The sequence below is a fragment of the Narcine bancroftii genome, chromosome 8 (genome assembly GCF_036971445.1).
Source record: "Narcine bancroftii isolate sNarBan1 chromosome 8, sNarBan1.hap1, whole genome shotgun sequence".
Lineage (NCBI taxonomy): Eukaryota > Metazoa > Chordata > Chondrichthyes > Torpediniformes > Narcinidae > Narcine > Narcine bancroftii.
In genome coordinates this window covers 145,346,653-145,352,719 of record NC_091476.1, presented here as the reverse complement: position 1 = coordinate 145,352,719, position 6,067 = coordinate 145,346,653, and the positions used below count along the sequence as shown (strand labels likewise).

Here is a 6,067-nt window from a genome sequence, read left to right as displayed (position 1 = left end):
CATTTTCTTTTAAACACAAATGGCAGATGTATTCTCAGACTTCTTTAATGTCTCATTTGCTTCATGAAGATCCCCACAACACCAACACTGAAGCAAAGCATGAAAATAGGCCTAAGTTATTACTGATTGGTGGCTTTGACATCTATCATTGAGAAGTGTTTTGATAGGCTAGTCATGGCCCTAGCCTATCTGACTGCAATCAAGGGAATTAGGTAACAACATGATTACACTCAACAACAGTGCTCCTCAAGGATATGTACAGTCATTCTCCTATGGTACTCACAACTGTATGGCTAAATATCATTCCAACTCCATCCACAAATTTGTCTTTGATACATCAGTAGAAGGCTGAAATACCGGAAAGGCACTGAAAGTCCAGTGGCATGGTGCTGAAGTCCAAGGAGTAGAGAGCTTCAAGTTCTTAAGAATAAATATCTCTAATACAATACAATAAAAGCAATACAAAATTATATATAATTTTCTTTCTTTTTATCCCCCTCCTTCTCCTCCCCAAAAGAAAAATAAAAGAGATAAAAAAGAAAAAGTTAACACCTGAATTTATTTATCATTCACTATTCATATATTCCTAACATATTATTTTATCCTGTACATATTAATTGGGATTGTTATGGATGATAAGGATGGATTCTTATTGATGCAATCCATGTATGATTTCCAAATCATATAAAAATTCTCAGGTTGATTCCTTAAATTATAAGTAATCTTTTCCAATGGTATACAATTTTGAATTTCCGTACTCCAGTTGTTTTTTTTGTCGTTTTTCTCTGTTCCCTGCACAATTTGATTTATTAAAAGACTATTCCCACATTGTTGCCTGTTTATTGTTATGCTATCGGCTGCACATGTTGACCTGCCTGGATGGCACGCACAAAAAGATTTTTACTGTATCTTGATATATGCGACAATAAGCAATTCAATTCAATCCCATATTCCACCTGCGACAATTGCTAATCTGGCTTACTCAGGAAAAAAAACATAAAAAGCCTGCAGACACCGTGGTTGAAGTAAAAATACAATGCTGGAGAAACTCAGCAGGCCAAACAGTGTCCTTTATGTAGCAAAGCCAACGTTTTGGGCTTGAGCCCTTCATCAAGGTTTGAAGTCTTCAGGAGGCTGTGGTTGTGAACTTTTCAACTGGCTGTGATAGACTGGTGCCAGCAGCATTTGTTATTGACATTTCCCTGGGTCCCAATCCATATTCCACTCCCCACCACCCCCCCACCATAATGTCTTAGGGCACTGGGGCAGCTGGTGGGATCAAGTCTTGCACTGGTCGATGATGGGACAGCTCATACTGATAACGGTCAAATGGAAGCCAAGGGGATTTGTATTACAGCAACTGCTCCCTAATAGCATGGTGTCTTGCTTTTTAGAAAGTAGCATCTTAAATACGCTACAACTCTGATTACACAAAGTTGGATTATCCAAAATCCTCAGTTACCCAAATTATTTTGGACCCAGAAGTGATGTCTGTTTGGCTCCGAACATATTTTCGGATAATTGAAGATTTCAGAAAATTCAGAAATCCTCATTTATCCAAAAATTCCAAAGCCGAAATGATGTCATTTTACCTCCAAAAAATGATGGATAAATGAATATATCTGAAACAATCAGAAATCCTCAGTTATCCAACATTTTTTTGGAGTTTATCAATCATTGCATGGAATATAGGAGTTGGGAGGTGATGTTGAGATTGTATAAGACGTTGGTGCGGCCTAATTTGGAGTTTTGTGTGCAGTTCTGGTCGCCTAATTATAGGAAGGATATAAACAGAGTGGAGAGAGTGCAGAGAAGGTTTACCAAAATGTTACCTGGGTTTAAGCATCTAGAGTATAGGGAGAGATTGGACAGATTAGGTCTTTATTCTTTGGGAGGGGATTTGATAGAAGTATTTAAGATTATGAAAGGGATAGACAGAGTGGATGTGGATAGACTATTTCCGTTAAGAGGAGGAAAGATTAAAACAAGAGGACATGAGTTAAGAATTAAGGGGCAGAGGTTTAGAGGTAACATGAGGGGGAACTTCTTTACTCAGAGAGTGGTAGCTGTGTGGAATGAGCTTCCAGGAGAAATAGTGGCGGCGGAGTCAATTGTATTATTTAAGAAAAGGTTGGACAGGTATATGGATGAGAAGAAGATGGAGGGTTATGGGCATTGTGCAGGGAGGTGGGACTAGAAAGGGGTGTTTGGTTTGGTGCGGACTAGAAGGGCCTAATGGCCTGTTTCCGTGCTGTAATTGTTATGTTATATATGTTATGTTATGTTAAGTTGAACCGATGTCACAGGTTGAAAAAATTTTGGAATTGTGGAAAAACGTTTGAGTCGAATTTCGAGTTTTTGGTCTTGGATTGATCTTATTTTGTTCAGATTGTTTTTTGGTGGGAATTAAACTATTTCATGCTTAAAAAGCCTTCCCTTATGGTTTTATATTGTTTAAACATTTACAAATGATTTGCTGTTGCTACTGGACTGTTTTTAAAAAAATGACGAGTTATCCGAAAATATCGTTTATCGAAAATAGGCCGGTCCTGACCATTTTGGATAATCAGATTTGTATTGTATGTTAATGTTAAAATCATCGAAGCAGCTGTTGGGTGCCTGATGTGAGAGGAGAATGAGAGGGATGACTGAATGAGAAAACCTATTAGACAAATCTGTGAAATTTGAAACATTTCTATAATGCATCTCGTTGAGTGGTACAATTAATGTATGGCTAGGAGGCCTCCATGGGATTCAACAACCATGGTGGTAAATGTGCATTGGTAGAGTCTTCTGCTTTTATACTCACCACAATGCCTTGATTAAGTGCGAGCTGAGGAACTTTAAACCCAACTGTCAAGCCAAGGATGACTATGAACATCCTCCCCAGCCCTCTGCCTCCTCCTCCTCCTCCCCTCCCTGGTTTCCCCCAACGCCCTCCTTCTTGTGTCTACCTCTGACCTCCTATGTCTACCTCTGACCTCATTCCTGTGGACCTGTGCTCCTTCCTCTGCCACTTTCCCCACCATTTTATTCAGGTGCCTGTCTATATTTTGTTTATACACATGTCAAGCTGCGGACTGCTGGAGTCTGGCTTGAACTGACTGGAGAGGTGCCAAGGTCTCCTGACCATGTCGGAGGTTCGGATCTGGAGCTTGGGTTGCCAATGGCTTGGAATGGACTCTGTGTGGCTGTGGGGGCTACTGGAGGCGAAACTACGGACATGCGATGAATCTGGGGGGACTCTGTTTTACTTCTCTCTCTCTCTGACTGACTGGAAGTCTATCTGTAAGAGACGCTTAGGCAATTCCTGTCAATTGCAAATCTGCCTGCCTTGAAGTAGGCAAAAAAAGAATTTCATGTAATATGACACTGATTTATTACTATGACAATAAATTGAATTTTTATCTTGAACTTGATCTTGAATCTTGATCACAGTATGGTACTGTTGCTGTAGAGCATTGGATCGGAGATTAATCCCTGGGACTGTAAGAGCGGCAGAGAGGATCGCTGGAGTCTCCCTCCCCTCCATCAATATGATCTACTGGGATACTTGTCTGAAAGGGGCTCGCAAAATCACTGAGGACACCTTCCACCTTGCACACATCTTTCAGCTGCTCCCATCAGGAAAGAGATACTAGAGTATGAGAGCCAGAACCAACAGGCTGAGGAACAGCCTCTTCCCACAGGCAGTGAAACTGCTGAACAACTGATAAAATGCTCACACTAACCCTCTGAGACTCTACTATTAATTTAATTTTATATATGTATTTTATTTATATATGACCACCACCAATGGGCTGATATCGCCTCCAACCGTGCATCTTGGTGCCTCACAGTTTGGCGGGCAGCAACCTCCTTTGAAGAAGACCGCAAAGCCCACCTCACTGACGAAAGACAAAGGAGGAAAAACCCAACACCCAACCCCAACCAACCAATTTTCCCTTGCAACCGCTGCAACCATGCCTGCCTGTCCCGCATCAGACTTGTCAGTCACCAACGAGCCTGCAGCAGACGTGGACATACCCCTCCATAAATCTTAGTCCGCGAAGCCAAGCCAAAGAAGAAAGAAAGAAAATATATGTATGCATATACATACTTCATATGTATCGTATGTCTGGTTGTGTGTTATGTTTGGGTGTTTTTGCACCAAGGACGGGAGAATGCTGTTTCGTTGGGTTGTTCTTGTACAATCAGATTGTTATTCTATTTATTCCAATACCCAAAACACAAAATTGGATTCCCTGTGGAATAATCTGAGAGCTAAATTGAGGCGTAATTGATTTGCTGAGAATGTTTTCTGATTCATAATATAATCTTCTTGTAACTCCTGAACTTATAAAATAAATAGCAAACCAACGAATACATGGAGGTGCAAACGCAATGGTTAAAGTTGTTTCTGAAATATTGTGGTGAAATTTAACTGATTGGGTTTTCTGGTAATCATATTGAGAGCAGTCGGGATTCTGTGCAAATATGATTTCCTCAGAGAAGCCTACTGGAATAACATTTTAAAAGAATTACACATGGCTATTAAAGAAACATGGAGCAGGCTAATTCAGTTCAAGATGATTTCACACCACTTTTGGCCTGCTGCCAAAATGCATACGGCTAGCTCCTTCACAAATAAACATCGTCGAATGCATACGGCTAGCTCCTTCACAAATAAACATCGTCGAATGTATCAGGGACCAATTGTATAATTTCTATGTATGTAATGTCCCTGACCCAATAATCAAATCTTTCAGAGCAAGTAACCAAGGTGCACTCTAAAGTGTTAAACTTAACTATGTGCATTGATCTAATTCTTGGGATTTAACGATGTGCCTGTTTTGGTCAACTTTAAAATGTCTTTGGTTAAAAAAAGGCCCATGATCACAGCAATGAAATTGGAAGGAATATCTGAAATCGAGAAACTAAACTGCTTGAGCTAGTAGGCTCTGTGGGAGCAGCTTGGCGTGAGGAGATGCAGAATGGCTGTCTGTAAGGGAAAGGAAAAGAAGGAAGAGCAGATGATCAGCTTGGGACCACAGGTTGCTGAGGGGGAGAATGTTTTTGGAGTGTGCCACATCTTTGCTTCTTTCAATGACACCTTTGTCCACTGTAGAGTACTACTAGTAACCACCAAGACGAGGCTGAGGGAACGATAGGCTTTAATATACAAAAGAACTTTGCTGGCCCAGATCCAGGTTTAGGAATGGAGGGAAGAGAGAGGTGGCTCAACCTTTATGGCCCAAGACCATGGGCGAGGAGTCATAGGGTACGAGTCGTCAGTGGGCGGGCCAGCTCCATGTATACAGCAGTCAACAATAACTATATACAATGGAGGAAACATATCACCACATCCACGTAACTGACTTGTCTGGCAAGAAGACCATCTGCCGCTTCACGGGTGGCATGTGGCATGAAGGTGAAGGCGGGAAGAGATGAGTCCTCCCTGTATGTTGCCATGTTGCCTGCTCAGGACGTGTCCCAGAGGTGTAAGGAGCTGGGCATCATTGCTCTGCACATCAAACTGTGTGCCTTCTGAGGCAACAGGACCAAGACCTCTGGGCCTGGAGGTCAGTCAGCTCTGAGAGCCTTGGCTCAATCTAGCGTGAAGATCAGGTAAATCAAGGATGTCACTCTGATCCCATTGGACAATACTTACAGGAAGGGAGGTCAGAGAGGTCACCATTTGTAGATGTTTCCCATCTGTGGCAGTGCAAATAATAAATGGATTCTGCTGATAAAAAAAAAAGCTGTGTTTAAATAGTAAAAATCAAAAAGAAAAGATCGTAGAAATTAAAGAAGTGATCTTTACGGTCTTGAAAATTAGGGATAATCATTAAGTGATAATTGCTCATCCTTTGACCACATTTTTGCAATGATTGCAATCTAATTTGGCATCTTCATAGTATTTTATGTGGCATTCATTGTGTGATTTGTTCAGATTAATGCAATATGAAGGGACTAAGACAAACAATAGATAGGAGAATGGATTATGTTTGGTCACCTGAGCAGGAAATAGACAGGGGTTTTGCTCATGAATCATGGCGCTGTCACTCAGAGACTGGAGGGTGGCTTT

The 6,067-nt window shown here is 41.2% G+C and overlaps 1 pseudogene; it reads left to right on the top strand.

Moving 5' to 3' along the window:
* The first annotated feature begins 4,973 nt into the window (after positions 1 to 4,973).
* LOC138741874 (small ribosomal subunit protein uS11-like) lies at positions 4,974 to 5,683 on the top strand (annotated as a pseudogene).
* Positions 5,684 to 6,067: the final 384 nt, after the last annotated feature.